This window comes from Falco naumanni, chromosome 12 (genome assembly GCF_017639655.2).
Source record: "Falco naumanni isolate bFalNau1 chromosome 12, bFalNau1.pat, whole genome shotgun sequence".
In the NCBI taxonomy this organism is placed as follows: Eukaryota; Metazoa; Chordata; class Aves; order Falconiformes; family Falconidae; genus Falco; species Falco naumanni.
In genome coordinates this window covers 30,810,927-30,824,278 of record NC_054065.1, presented here as the reverse complement: position 1 = coordinate 30,824,278, position 13,352 = coordinate 30,810,927, and positions in this window count along the sequence as shown.

Below are 13,352 nucleotides of genomic sequence, written 5' to 3'. Positions count from 1 at the left end.
TGGACTGTATTGCCATAGCACGCCAGCTGGGTCCATAAACCCTGCTCTGCGGTCAGCACAGCCACCCTGGCAGAGCAGCTTTTTGATGTAGCTGTTTTGTTCCTAATAACTCCATTAGTCCAGGGATAACTCTATTATCCTTGCACAACACTTCATTGCACCATGCAGATACCCCCCGAGGAACTATTCTAAAGCCTTTGATGAAACAGGAGGTGAAAAACTGTGGATCGGAACTTGGAGCACAAAGCTCTTAGAAGTGGCGCTGGAAAGCACGTACTGCCTCTAAGGACTCTCAGGCAAGTTGAATATTTGGTCAAAAGCTTTATCATGGCTGTAGCGGTAGGCTGATTTACTCCAGTAGGGAATCCAATCCTTTGCTTTTCTCACTCTGCTGTAGTATTAAGGTGAGCCTGTGCCAGGGAGGATGGAACAGGCCAGGGTATATATAAATCTGCTGCTTCTGTAAGCTGAGGGGAAGAAATACAGCCTGTCTGCAGCTACTTATTCTGCTTGATATTCACCCTCCTGTAGCAGCAGGAGGAAGGACCTCCTTTTGCTCTTAGGAGCAGCTTGTGAGCTCTGCATTGGCGTTCGGGGGCAGGTTTACTTCTGTCTGATTACTTTTGAATGAACACCAGTGCGGGGTATTAGTGGCATCCCTATTATGTTTCTAATAGTCTTGTTAACATTCAGGAGATCGATGCTAGGAAACGTGAAGGAATGTACAGAGGAAAGTTAGTGTACTATGCTTTGAGGCCCATCCAGAATTTGTCAACAATAATTGCTTTTCTCCAGGGATCACAGCTTTTTGTTTGTCTTTAGTAAGACCAAGCCAATAATTGACACTGGAGCTCTTTGCCTCTTGCTCAGTTATCTGCAGGCAAAACGTCTGTGCCCCAGCAACAGGGTCCGTACAGTGTTTATCTCGGGAGCAGTGTTACAGTACAGAAGTGAAGAATTGAAGGTCTTTAAGATAATGATTAGAGAATCAGTGAGAAAAAGGGCCCAGTGGGAAATGAATTAACTTCACATTTCAGAGCTGTTTTTCAACTCTTTCTACGTTGCAGGCTTCCTCTAAGTCTACTGCTCCAGTCATTTTGCTTCTGCTTCCATGCTGTTAAATGTGGATATTAGTCCCCTTCAACATAGAAATACTGCAAGGTGCTCAGATTTTAAAGGGCTGGGAGCCACTCAAGCATATGAGTGAGAGTTTACTCCTCTAGTCACCATCCCAGTTCCTTTGGCCTCACTCACATAGGGCCTCCCCCACCTTATTTTCACCTGCAAGATTCAGAAAGCCTCTATGACCTTTAGGAGGGAGAATTCCTCCTGCTTTATCCCTGGAGAGTCAGTGACATGTCCAACACAGTATTGCACGAAACAGGACAGACAAGTCATGGCATCTTTTTTGGTGAACAGTAGAGTCCTTACACAGGTGGGCTCAGAACAGAAATATTAAGTACCAGTTTCCCCAGTATTCCCATGAAGAAGGCACTCATGATGCAGGTATCTGCATTTGCTGAGTATAAAAGGTACTCTGAAATACTTTGGGGCAACACGGCGAAACCCCAAAGGATTTATATGGAACCACCCGTTGCTAGCACTATGAGAGGAGGAACTGAGGCAGGACAAAACATGGCTACAGTTGTAGTGAGTGCATTGCTGGGCGTATTGCTCCTCTCCTCGTTTCCTTCCCCCACTGCTGTCTCGTGCAACAATCACTTAATCTTTTATGCTGAAGAAAAGGAAATATGACACTGTTGATCAGCACTGTTTCTGCCACTGTAATAAAACGAAATGAGATCCAATGTACTCAGCCATTACTCGAGCGAGTCAGACGTACTGACCTTCACTGTGGCTATGAATGCGCAAACCTCTCTGTCTTCCAGCTGTAAAAGCTGTCTCATTTCTGAAGTGAGAACAAGGGGGGAAAAAAAGACAGAAGGAAAGAATATTTGCACTTATTACACCCCCCCCCCCTTTTTTTTAAACTAACAGTGAGTATTTTACCTCAGCCATAGGTATCACCTTAATAATTACATGTTCCCATAGGATAAAGTTAGTCCTGCTGTTTGCCTGCGCAGTCTTAGTGTCCAAATAACTTACCTGAGACCCTCAAAATATCTCTGTATTTTTAGTCAGAACCAATGTTTCTCTAATCGCTACAAATAATTCGCGATTTATCAGTCTGCCAGGTGGGATTTGCCCCGTGTTGCACAGGGAGCACACCGTCCTGTGCCATAAGCATACAGAGGGATGAACAGCACTGGGGCTGGTGGGAGAAGCTGGCTGAAGGGAGGCACTGCTGGCAGCCCAACACTGTCATTTTCTCAGGGCGATGTTAATGAGGCTTGCTCAGCATTTCATGAAAATTTCATTTGCAGCGCACAGGGCTTCCTGCCAGAAGGAGCTCTGGTGAACCTCACAGAGGTGGTTTAAGCCATCACAGCCCCCTGCCACATGCTCCCTCTGTCCACGAGGCTTCTCATCTTTGTAGCTGTGGAAGCTGAATAAAAGGGGCCTGAACCTCGGCTGCTGCAGCTCAGAGTCTGATGTATTGTATTGTACTGTCAGTGAAGGTGACAGGCATGGGGAGGTGGTCACACCACGAGCACACCCTGACTCTGCCATAGTGCTCTGAGTCAACGGGGAAAGAAAGGGGCTCTTGATGCAGAGACAGAACAAGCAAGGACACCAACTGAATTATTGGGTTGTTTTAAGTATTATCACTTTTAACACTCTGCTCTTGTATGTGCCAAGGGAGACCTTGAAAAAATAGGAAGGTTCACAGATTTCATAAATTGTCAATAAATTCAAAGGGTAATATTTTAGTAGTTTCCATCAAGATGAAGAACTCCATTTGCATTTTCAAAACCAGTCTGGGTAGCTCAGGTACTGCAGGGCTCGTATGCATGATTCATTGCAGACAACTGCATGGTAACTGTGCCTGCCTGGTACAAGACAGTTTCGGTTTGCCGCCCAGACTGATGGACATGAGCATGTCTGTGCTTTTAAACCCAGACTTGCTGCTGTGCGGTTTAGAAGCCGGTAAAAGCTGACTGGGTGCCTAACATCTGGCTGAAAGCCAGTTGCTGAATCTGCACTGGAGCTCCTGGTCAGGCTGCAGCTGTGTGGTCCAGGTTTAATGTGGGTGGCTTAACAGGACCAGCATCCTATGCAGCTGTCCCTGCTACACGGGAGCAGCCTGCTAGAAGGGAGAGCTGAGAGCAAGAACCATTTCAGGTGTCTGATCTGCATCTGTCACATGACACGTGGGCTCAGCTGGATGAACAGAGGTGACACCTTTAGGGACAGATTATAAGATTATTATATGTAGGTTTATCCCCTGGGACAGAGAGATATCTGAACACTTAAGTAATAACTCCTGAGCCACTGCAGTTGACAATATGGTGTTTCAAGAAAATCAAAGTCACTGATAGTGTCTGATAGTTCATGTCGTTGGAAAAGCTAATTGGTATCCAGTGGGGTTAATCACACCTGAATTCCTGTAAGGTGGCTTTCTTGGGCACGAGTAACAGCGTGAGCTGCATGGCTCGCAGTACAAGGCTGCCTGCATGTTTACCTAGCCATTGCTGTGACAAATGTAGTTATCTCCCTAGAAGTGAAATGGAAATGTCATTTAAGCTCTAACTGATTCCTTATTATTCTGTACTATGCCAAAAATTATGTGTCAAGTTTATAAAATCAGATTAAAAGCATCCATATTGTGCTTTGTTCCTGCTTAACTGAGTTGGTATCTACTCTGTGAAAGTCATGCGGTGTTGAATATCTTTCTGTTGTAATTACAAATGAATATGAAAATGAGCTACAAAACAGGGAGGTGTTTCTATTCTGATTCTGTGGATAAAGAGCTGAAACACTAAAGGCCACATCTAAGAAAGAATTACAGCATTGCAGCACCTACCTTGCAGTTGTCTGGTGCCCGTATGGGATCCAGAACACTGTCAGACACCTGGTCTCTGTTGAGGAGCCTACATATATAGGGCAGGCTCATCGTCTCTAAGTGTGAATCAAAATAGTCAGCTTGCTGAGAAAAATGCTGCCTTAAATCAATCCTCTGGGGTGGCTCTGGTTTGAGCTATCCAGCTGAGAAACACTATGAGCAAGGACAGGTGTAAGACTGGGGACCTTGGCTACCTCAGGTCATCAAAGAAGAGTTTTGGCTTTGGCTCATCAGCCACGGTCTCCTCTAGATGGGTATCCCACTGCATTCCCAGGGCTTGGGAGGGTTCCCTCAGCTCTTCTACAATACTGGAGGAAGGCGAGGTCTTCTCTCCTTCTGCACAGTGCTTTAGTGGCCTGCTATGTATTCAGGAAGATCCACATTCAACCTCCCTTTCCCTTCCTTCCCACACTGAAGCTGTTCCCTGCATCAGAAACAATTTGAGAGCAAGACAAGCAGTAGGAGGGAGTTTAGCTCTGCAAGGTGCCGCCTGGGGATAGTGTTCAGGGACTATAAATGCGTTCTGGGTATGAGCCAGGACCCACTTTGATGCATCCTGATGAGTACCCTAACTATAGTAGTATGGATACCGTCACCTTGCACACAATCTCCAAAGGAGCTTTTGCACAATGGTGCAGCTGTAACAGCTGTGGGATCCCCCTCTTCTGGACAGAAGCAGCCCAGGCGCTCCTGTGAGATGGCAGACGTGTCTGAATCTGCTCAGGCAGGTGCAGGGACTGGAGCTGGCTGTCCCAAGTTGAGACCTTTAATGACTGTTATTTTGATGCCTGACCAAGTTTGATAACAAGGACCTTGAAGCGCTTGTGTGGAAGCTTTTTCCAGATTACAGTTCCGCCTCCTTCTTTCTGTAGTTGCTGACATCCTATTTTGAATCCGACCTTGAGCAGCTTATTTAGGTACCCAAGCAGAGTCTGTGATGGAGCAAAGAGCTGAACCCAGTCTCCCAGGTCTTTATTTATCTTTGGATCTATCTTTCCCTTCTGCTGATTCAGATGAGGTGTTAACTTTATTAATTCCTCGCCCAAGCAAAGCTTCTCTTGATTTTTAAACTTGTGGCCAAATATTAACTGGAGATCTAGAGACAGGAAAACAGATGCTAGAAAAAATGAAAAACATATTTAAGTGAAATCTTTCCACAAAAGAAGTTAGATGCTTTTGTTGTTTTTTTCGTCTAATGCCATATATTTATACACAATGATTCCAGCTCCTAACAGTCAGGCACACACAATAACAGCTGCCAGTTTCACTGACTGATAACAGTATGGTCAGTACCTCAAAAGACAGACATTTAGCTGGGGAAACTGCTGAAATAAAAAATTCTGCAGGACACTTCAAAACAGGTAGGCACCCTGAGCCTCATTTAACAAGTTCACCCATCACTGAGCGCCCAGCCCAGCAGCGGGTAAGGCATCCCTGGCTGTGTGCACAATACCAACGTTACAAAGGTCTTAGAGACAAATAAAGCTTGAAACAATCCTTGGGGCTTTCCAGAAGGGGGACTGATTAAACCAGATGGGGAGTATTTAGCCACAGCAGGCCAGATTCTCAGCTAATGTAAATCAGTTTCACTCCACAGATGATTTGCAGCAGCTGGAACCTGTAGCTTCAAAGGATCGAGTTGCAGTCTCCTGAGCAACTGAGTCTGCATAGATTTTTACCAGTAAAATTAACAAGGCCAGTGTGTGTTGAGGGGAGAAGTAATCCTTAATTTAACAGAAATTGCTGAGACTTAAATAGTAATTTTTCTAGTTACAGGCTCAACAGGCTTTTCCCTTTGCTTCGTGGACCTTTTTGCTGAACCTCACAACGTAACCAATGCAGAAATAAGACATGTGACTGGCCTTGGATGGTAGCAAGCTAGAAAAGCTTCTGGAGGCTGTTAAAATGAAAATCTTCCTTTCTAAGTGGAAGGAGTTTTTAAGGACAAGACAGCAGCTGCTTTGAAATGTCTGTAAATTCTTTTTCCTTGCAATTAGTAGCAAACAATAAAGACCTCTTTTTCTGAGCACTGATGGCTCAGAAAATTTCCTTGGCTTTGGCAGCTCCTTTCTTTTCTAAATGATACTAACTACGTGTTTGTTTCTGTTTAGTAGGGAATGTGTATCCCAGTAAAGCGTGCTCGTTCCGCATGCTAGCTGTAGGCATGTTGTTTTGAGAAACTGTTTCAAGTCTGGGCCTCTGTAATTAGTATTTTTACTGATACATAATATAAGCCTAATAGTGCTGTTATGTTGAGCTTACATGAAATTGGTAAGCAGTGAAATCTCTTACTTGCCCAGCTGCTCAGCAGTCGTCTCTCAGTCCCCCATGCCCTGCAGAGCTTTGTGCTTCTACCAGGAATAAGAATTTGCTTTGTATAAGTGAAGTAGAGGGACGCAGAAAAGGTTTGTTTGGCTGCTTTCAGTTATTGGTTGCCACGTAAACGGTTTCAGGCAGCATTTGAATGGAAAATCTCCAGTGAATTGGCCTATATCTCCCTTTGCTGGGGATAACAGGGCATTAGTTGGCACCTTAGAAAGCTGAAGCCTGGTCGAAGATCTGCCACATACATGTAAAAATGTTATCAGGTAAATAGATAGCGTATCTTTCTAATAGAGAGCTATCTATTTACCTGATAACGTTTTCAGCCAAAATCCTTTTTTCACTGAGCATAGTGCCTTGACTCCTGCCTTGACTCCTTCAACAGGCTCAGCTCAGCACCGCAGCTGATGGGGGTTTGTAATCTTGAGCCCTGAACTGGGGAACACGTGCTCAGGAACACCTGAGTAGTTTCAAATGTGCCTCTTTATTTCTGGGCTTTCTATTAAAAGGCCCTTTCAGAGGTGTGTGTCAGTTCCTTTGTTCTTTGAAAATAAGCTTCCATCTTCTACAGGTGGTGAAGGACTCTCAGGAAGGTAAAGCTAGACATTTTCTTTCAAGTTCATGTTATCAACAGAGTTTTCTTTGTTTGGTTTTGTTTCTCTTTAAAGAAATTATTGCTTTTTGGTAAGTGAGCTTGTTGGAACTGGAGAGGGCTTAAGCTGGTCTCTTGAAATTTATTCTACATAAAACCAGAGAGGTTCTCTAGCTTCTCCATTAGCGTTTCCTCTTCTTTAGCAGGTGAGGACAAGAAGAATCCCTGCTTCAGGGCTTGGCTGCTGAAGGCTGAGTTGCAGGGTTTGTTGGGAAGCTCCTGCCACTGTGCTCCAGGAGATGATGGTAAGCTTCTAGCTGGAGGAGATTCCTGCTCTTTCCAGTTAGTATTGATACACTTCTAGTCCTCTGCATTCAGACATGTGATTCAGCTGTCTGAAATCAATACAAAATTTTACATCTGAGGCTGCATTTTCGTGGTGTCTGTGTCAGAAGTTCAAGGTTTATTGTTTACCGTGAGGGCTAGAGCTCTTCTGGAGGTTGAATTTTTATTGTCCTTTGATTCCAGGAACTGGGGCTTTAATTAAAAGCCTCAAGCATTTAGAGACTCACAGTAAAAGCATGACTTTGCCACCTTGGACTTGAGGGAGAATTAGGAGTTTTCAGAGTGCATAAAGGCTGCAAAGGTCACTTGTTCAATTTGAGCAGGGTTGGGTTGGCTGTTGTGTGTTGGATTCCCTTCCTGCCCCCCCCCCCCCCCCCCCCCCCCCCCCAAGTAGGAATCTTATCTAGGAAACCTAAGGGAAGCAGGGAAGTTGAAATGATTTGGAGATGGTCTGAAAAAATCTGTGAAGAAAACCATCCATTTCAAGCATGTAGATGAAGTGAAGATATGTATTCAGCTGATAAGTCTGGGCAAAGTACTTCTTAAAGAAAAAACAAGGTATAAAGTACTGTAGTTTGCAAAGAAGGGAGCACAGCACTGAAGGAAATTATGTGTTTCTCTGCAAATTAAGAGTTCCATTTATAAGGATGCATGTCACAGAACATTTACAGAGTAGAGCTGGGATGTGGTACATCTTCTGTTGTTTGAAATATTTGTATCAAAAGTGAGTATCTTGTTAAAAAGTATCTTTCGGCTGAGCTGAAGATTACACATGAAACTCTCCATGTTGTGTTATGCAGGAGGTCAGATTTCATGCTTCTTACGGTCTTTTGCTCTTAACAGCTATTAATCTGTTTCTGTGTGATTGCAATGTGATGTGCACCAGATTTTCTCATCTCCTTGGGTAAACGAATCGAAGGGAGTGGGCTTAAGCTTTCTCTGGTTACAGCCTGTGAACTGCTTTAGGTTTTAGTGAAAACTCTCCCATCAAAATGTGTCTCGTCTGCATGAGACACAGTTGCTGCAGAGGTGAATAGCACACACAAGAGAGGACAAAACTGAGTGACTTTAAATATACATTTCTGTGCAAATAGCTGTGTTGTGGCATTCTGGGTTTTGTTGTGTGGTTTTCTTTTTAACTATGATCTGAACTTTCAATTTCCAGGATTTTAAAATGTTTTTTTGAGAAACCTCCTGTATTGTCTTAAGGTTTTTCCCTTCAGCAATAAACAGCTGTTTAGAAGCTTAACTCTAGTTTAATGAAATTGTTTTTGTCTGGGAATTTTCTGTAGACTTTGTTGACCAGCCTTTTGTCTGCAGCACCAGTACAATTCAGTATAGACATAGGGAAAGGGACCACTCAGTTTTTCAGGTTTCCACAGTGACCACCAACCTAGCGAGTGGGGCAAATGCAAGCGCTGGATACACCAGAGCAATTCCTGCTGCCCACAAATCTGCTTTTGAGCTTGCTCTGCTGTTCAGAGGAAACCTGGCTCCAGAGCTGGTAAACGACTGATAAACCAGTGGAGACAAATCAGGGCTGTTGACTCCAGGTGAAAGCTGTGTTCAGAATCCATTCTGGCTGGCAAACCTTAACAATTACATCGTTTTCCAGTGACCAATGTTTGCAGGCTCTGTAGCCTTTGCAAAAGCATTTGCGATGGAGACAGCAGAGTCCAGAGGGAGCAGAAGTGCTCTTCTTGACCCCTCACCTTGGGGGCAGATGCAGGTGCTGGCTTTTCTATCCATTAAGATAAATCGTAAAACAAAGGAGGAAAGGTTTTTATTTTTTATCTCTTTCCCCAGGATAGTGGAGAATCTTGTTCATCAGTATGCTGCATAAGATGTACTTTCTCTTATAAAAATTTTCTTGTTTCACTGTTCATTTATTATAAGAAATAACAGTGCTCACATGCCAGTTTTTCTTCTGTTTTGAACCTAATTTCATGAATCTCTGCCGAAAGCTAAATATACCTATTCAATTTGCACTTAGGAAGTATATCGCTGCATTTATAAATACCCTTTTCTCTGTAATAGTACAGATATTTTACTTCTGGAATTAAAATTCATCCTAATCTTTTATGTTTCACGAAAATTTGAGCATTCTCCCTGCTCTTAATTTCTATCTTTTTTCTGTCTTAGCGGCAGGCCACTATCTGGACTTATTCTCAAGGGACCCTCCATGAGGCTGTTAAGCTGAAGTGCAAATACCTATTTTTTTTTCTTAGGTGCCACATAAATCTTGAGCATGCTTCATAAATCCACCAAATAGCTGTTACTTTTCCATTTGATAGCTCATCAGCTAGTCATTTTAGAGATATGAAAGAGAAAGACTAGTTACTTAGGCAGGTTTGGAAGCATGGAAGGGGCAGAGAGGGCAAAGTGCTTCCTTGGGTGATGTCAGGGAGAGGTGCAAAAAGAAAATTTTAAGCCCTGAAATGTTTGTTCTAGGTCCTTTTCTGCTTTCCCAGTCACCGTGAGCATTCATCATACAGTTTTCAATATTCCAGGTAGTTCAGTAAAGTCTTCCCATGAAAAACAGCAAAACAAATGTCTTGCTGTGTCATGTGAGTTTAGTGTGCCACTTTCCACAAAGGAATCTTACTCACTTTTTATTTTTTAACACCACCAGCAACAACAACCACCTCTTCTGCATGCTAAGATCTGCTTCTGTCCTCATGGTATAATAAAAGAATTGCTACTGAGGTGGAGAATAAGTGTAATAAACTAAACCCAGATCTGCTTAAGGCACCACTGACAGTTTCTTTGCTTTGTCCTATATTAAAAACCAGATGCATGATCATTGAAGAAGTATTGCAAAACTTGTCTACTTACTCGAGCCTCCTGCTGTTGAATTGTACCAATGTCACAAAAAGCCTGCTCGGAACAAATGAACTGCTGTGCTGGAAACTTGTGCTTTTTATAGTAAGCCCTCTAACATTGGTGTTTTCTTTGTATTTTCAGCTCCTGGAGTCAGGTGATTATTTTAAAATTATTTTTCTGAACGTATATTTATATGTATGGTTATATGTTTATGTTTGCTTGCTTTTCCATACTGGTGAAGAATGTTTTGAAAATATGATTTGATTCCTAAAGCCTCAGAAGTAAGAAGATGAGAATTGAAATGTAATTATTTTTTTAAAACATAAGGATTTCTTTTAGACATTTCATGATAATTAATTTTTTTTTTTTTAGATCTGTTGTGTGCCCTGTTAACATTCAGGGTTGAAATACTTAGGCTGCATATTGTTTCCAGTTGCATCTGACCTATACACAGCGATCTGTGACACTGGCTTTTGATCTAGAGCAATATAACTGAGAGGAAAATTTTCCCTTCAGATAGACTTCATTTCCTCAAACCTTGGCAATGTTTAAAAGTGATCACCACCATCTCACTTTGCTTTATATTCAGTTCAATTTGAGGTGTTTGTTTTCATCCACCCCCTTATATTATTTATTGCTCCCTTGAACAAAGCAATACATATTTCTTTCTCAGCAGAGGAACAACCTGGGCTCGTTTCCAAGGCATTTTTGGAGAGAAGTAAGCCATGGCTGCTTGCAGCAGTGCAGAAGAAGAGACTTTTAGCTACACCCTTATCAGGATAAGTTTGTGGTTATTAAGGTGCATCAGTGACCTGCTTAATTGAGAAATTCCAAAGGGAGAAAAAATAGACCCCTATTCATTCATTCTGTAGCTTCATCCAGAAAACAGCTTAGAAATACATGCAATGTTGTCAAAAAAAAAATGGCTTGAAGTTACTATGCATGCAGACAGGAATTGCTATGAATAATGTGTTAACTGGACAGATATTGTTACAGGGAAGAAAAGGGATAGCATAATAGGAAGGAATAAAGGTAGTAACCTGCAGGTAATTACTTGCTATCTACAACTTATTGCAAGTATGGAGAAGAGTCTATTTTTGGTCCACATGGAGTGCTTTGTTTAGTAATTTAACCATCAGCCTTTTGATGTACATTGTATGCCTTTAGCAAGACATTCTAGCATCCTATTTGCCTCCTTTGTTAACGTAACAGCATATCAGGTTGAATGCTTCAGGAGCGTTTCTGAAATAACTACTAAATCTTTTTCTTGGGCAGGCTGCTGTAACACCTCTCTATTTAGTGTGTAATACCCACTTTGAGTTGTTGCTACAAGTCTCATTATTTTATAAGCCCTCACTGGCTACGTATTGCATTGCTTTAAGTAGGTGATGTTTCAGTAGTCCTTCCATATCAGCTTTTTTTTTCCTTCTGCTGCATATAGCCTTGCTGTATAGTACATAAATATAGATTATCACAGGGTTTTGTGCTTTTTTTTTTTTCTTTTTTTTTCTCCCCTTATCTGAAACATACAGCAGAAACAGAGGTGTCTGGAGAGCTAGAAATTATTAGAGGTATGGAAAAGACTTCCATAAGAAGACAGACAAAGAAGATTAATACTGCTTAATGTAGAGGCGCAAGGCCATGCTATACCTACACTAAATAATCAGTGTTACAGGGAAGGCAAATCGCATACATTTTGCTTCTCTGCAAGTAAGAGCAAAAGGATTTAATGCAACTGTCAAATTACGATGTAAAATATGTACAAATGCAAGGCCACACCTCCACAAAGAATGAATCTGGGAAACTCACGGCTGTGAGGCAGCAGTGACTCTGTCCTGCCTGGTTTTACACCATGCCGGGGTGTGTGATTCATTAAAGGCTGATATTGCCACATGCTCACAAGTCAGCAGGAATGGAGCCAGTGCTGCAGCAGGGGTGCTGCTGGGTAAGCCGTGGGGGGACACTTGCTCTTCCTGAAGGATGGTCTGTAGTAAATATCTGGACTGCTGGCGTGTCGGAGCACCCACAGGTGGGTGCCCTAGGGCTGCCCATGCGTGTAAGTCACGTGTGTCTATAGCTCCGTGAGTTGCCATTCCTTTGAAGAGCTCCATGGCATGGCCAAAGCATACAGCCCCATCCATACGGAAGCGTGGTGCCCCAGCAGCCATGTGCCAAGTGATCGAGGGTGCTATTCCCAAAATTAAACCAATCCATCCTCAGTGTGTAGCCAGCTGTTTACCATCACGGCCTTGGCAGTGCCAATCCCCTGGTTTACACCAACACGAGGAGGTATTTCCCGGTAACTTGAGCAAGACGCCTGCACCCCAGCTCTTCCCTGCAGGAGGCTCCAGCTGTGTCCAGGCAGCATGTTTGCCCTAGCCACGACAGCAGTGACCTAAAAAGGACAGGCAGACTTTGAAGGGCTGCTGATTGTCCATTTCCAGAGGTGGGGACTTTGGTTTAGGTGGACATGATCAACAGTGACAGGGTGGATATATCATTTTGATAATTCTTCAGGAACGCTAGAATTGGGCACGATGAAACCACTGATGCCCCTTCAGTATGGGGCTCAGCAGTGTGGCAACCTGGCCCCGCTGGAATTGCTTTGATGTTTCCTCTGTCAGGGAAGAGGCAAGCTCGGGTTCTCTGGACGCAGCCATGTTCCTCTTGCTGAAAATCCTTTGATCCTAGAGTTAACCAGGTTGCCAGGTCACCTCCCTGGTTCTGGATGGCTGAGCTGATTTTTTTTTTTTTTAATTTTTTTTTTTTTTTGAGATCTGGTGGTAAATGGACTTCTTCCAGCCTTTATTTTACGCTGCTGCAGTGTGGTCTCTAATTGTATCAGGCAAGTCGTCAGTGTTGAGTGTTCTGAGTTATCCTGTTAGGTTTTTGTATAGCGAAGAGGAAAAAAATAAACTTGTCCTCGCATTCTATTTCCATCGCTTTCCAGGATTTATATGCTATAGTGGGGGGCCCGTGTTGAGTGATCTAGTTTGCATTGCATTGAGGAACCTTGAATGTGGAAGCCTACAGAGACTGAGCTTTGGACATGAGGGGGAGGAATTAAAATGGCATGCAATCCATGTTTTTTTTTCTTTCTCACCATTATCTAAATTAACAGTTTACTGTTTTCTTTGTATCTCTTCTATTATAGGCTTAAGTGCTTAATCTAAAGCTTAAGAGTCTTAGTGTGAACAAATTGAGAAAAGTCCGTAAGGAAATACAGCTCTGGTTTCTGGAAGTGGGCAGTATTTAAAGGACTAAACACACAGACCTCCTGCCATGCAATTTTCTGGCACAGAAAGC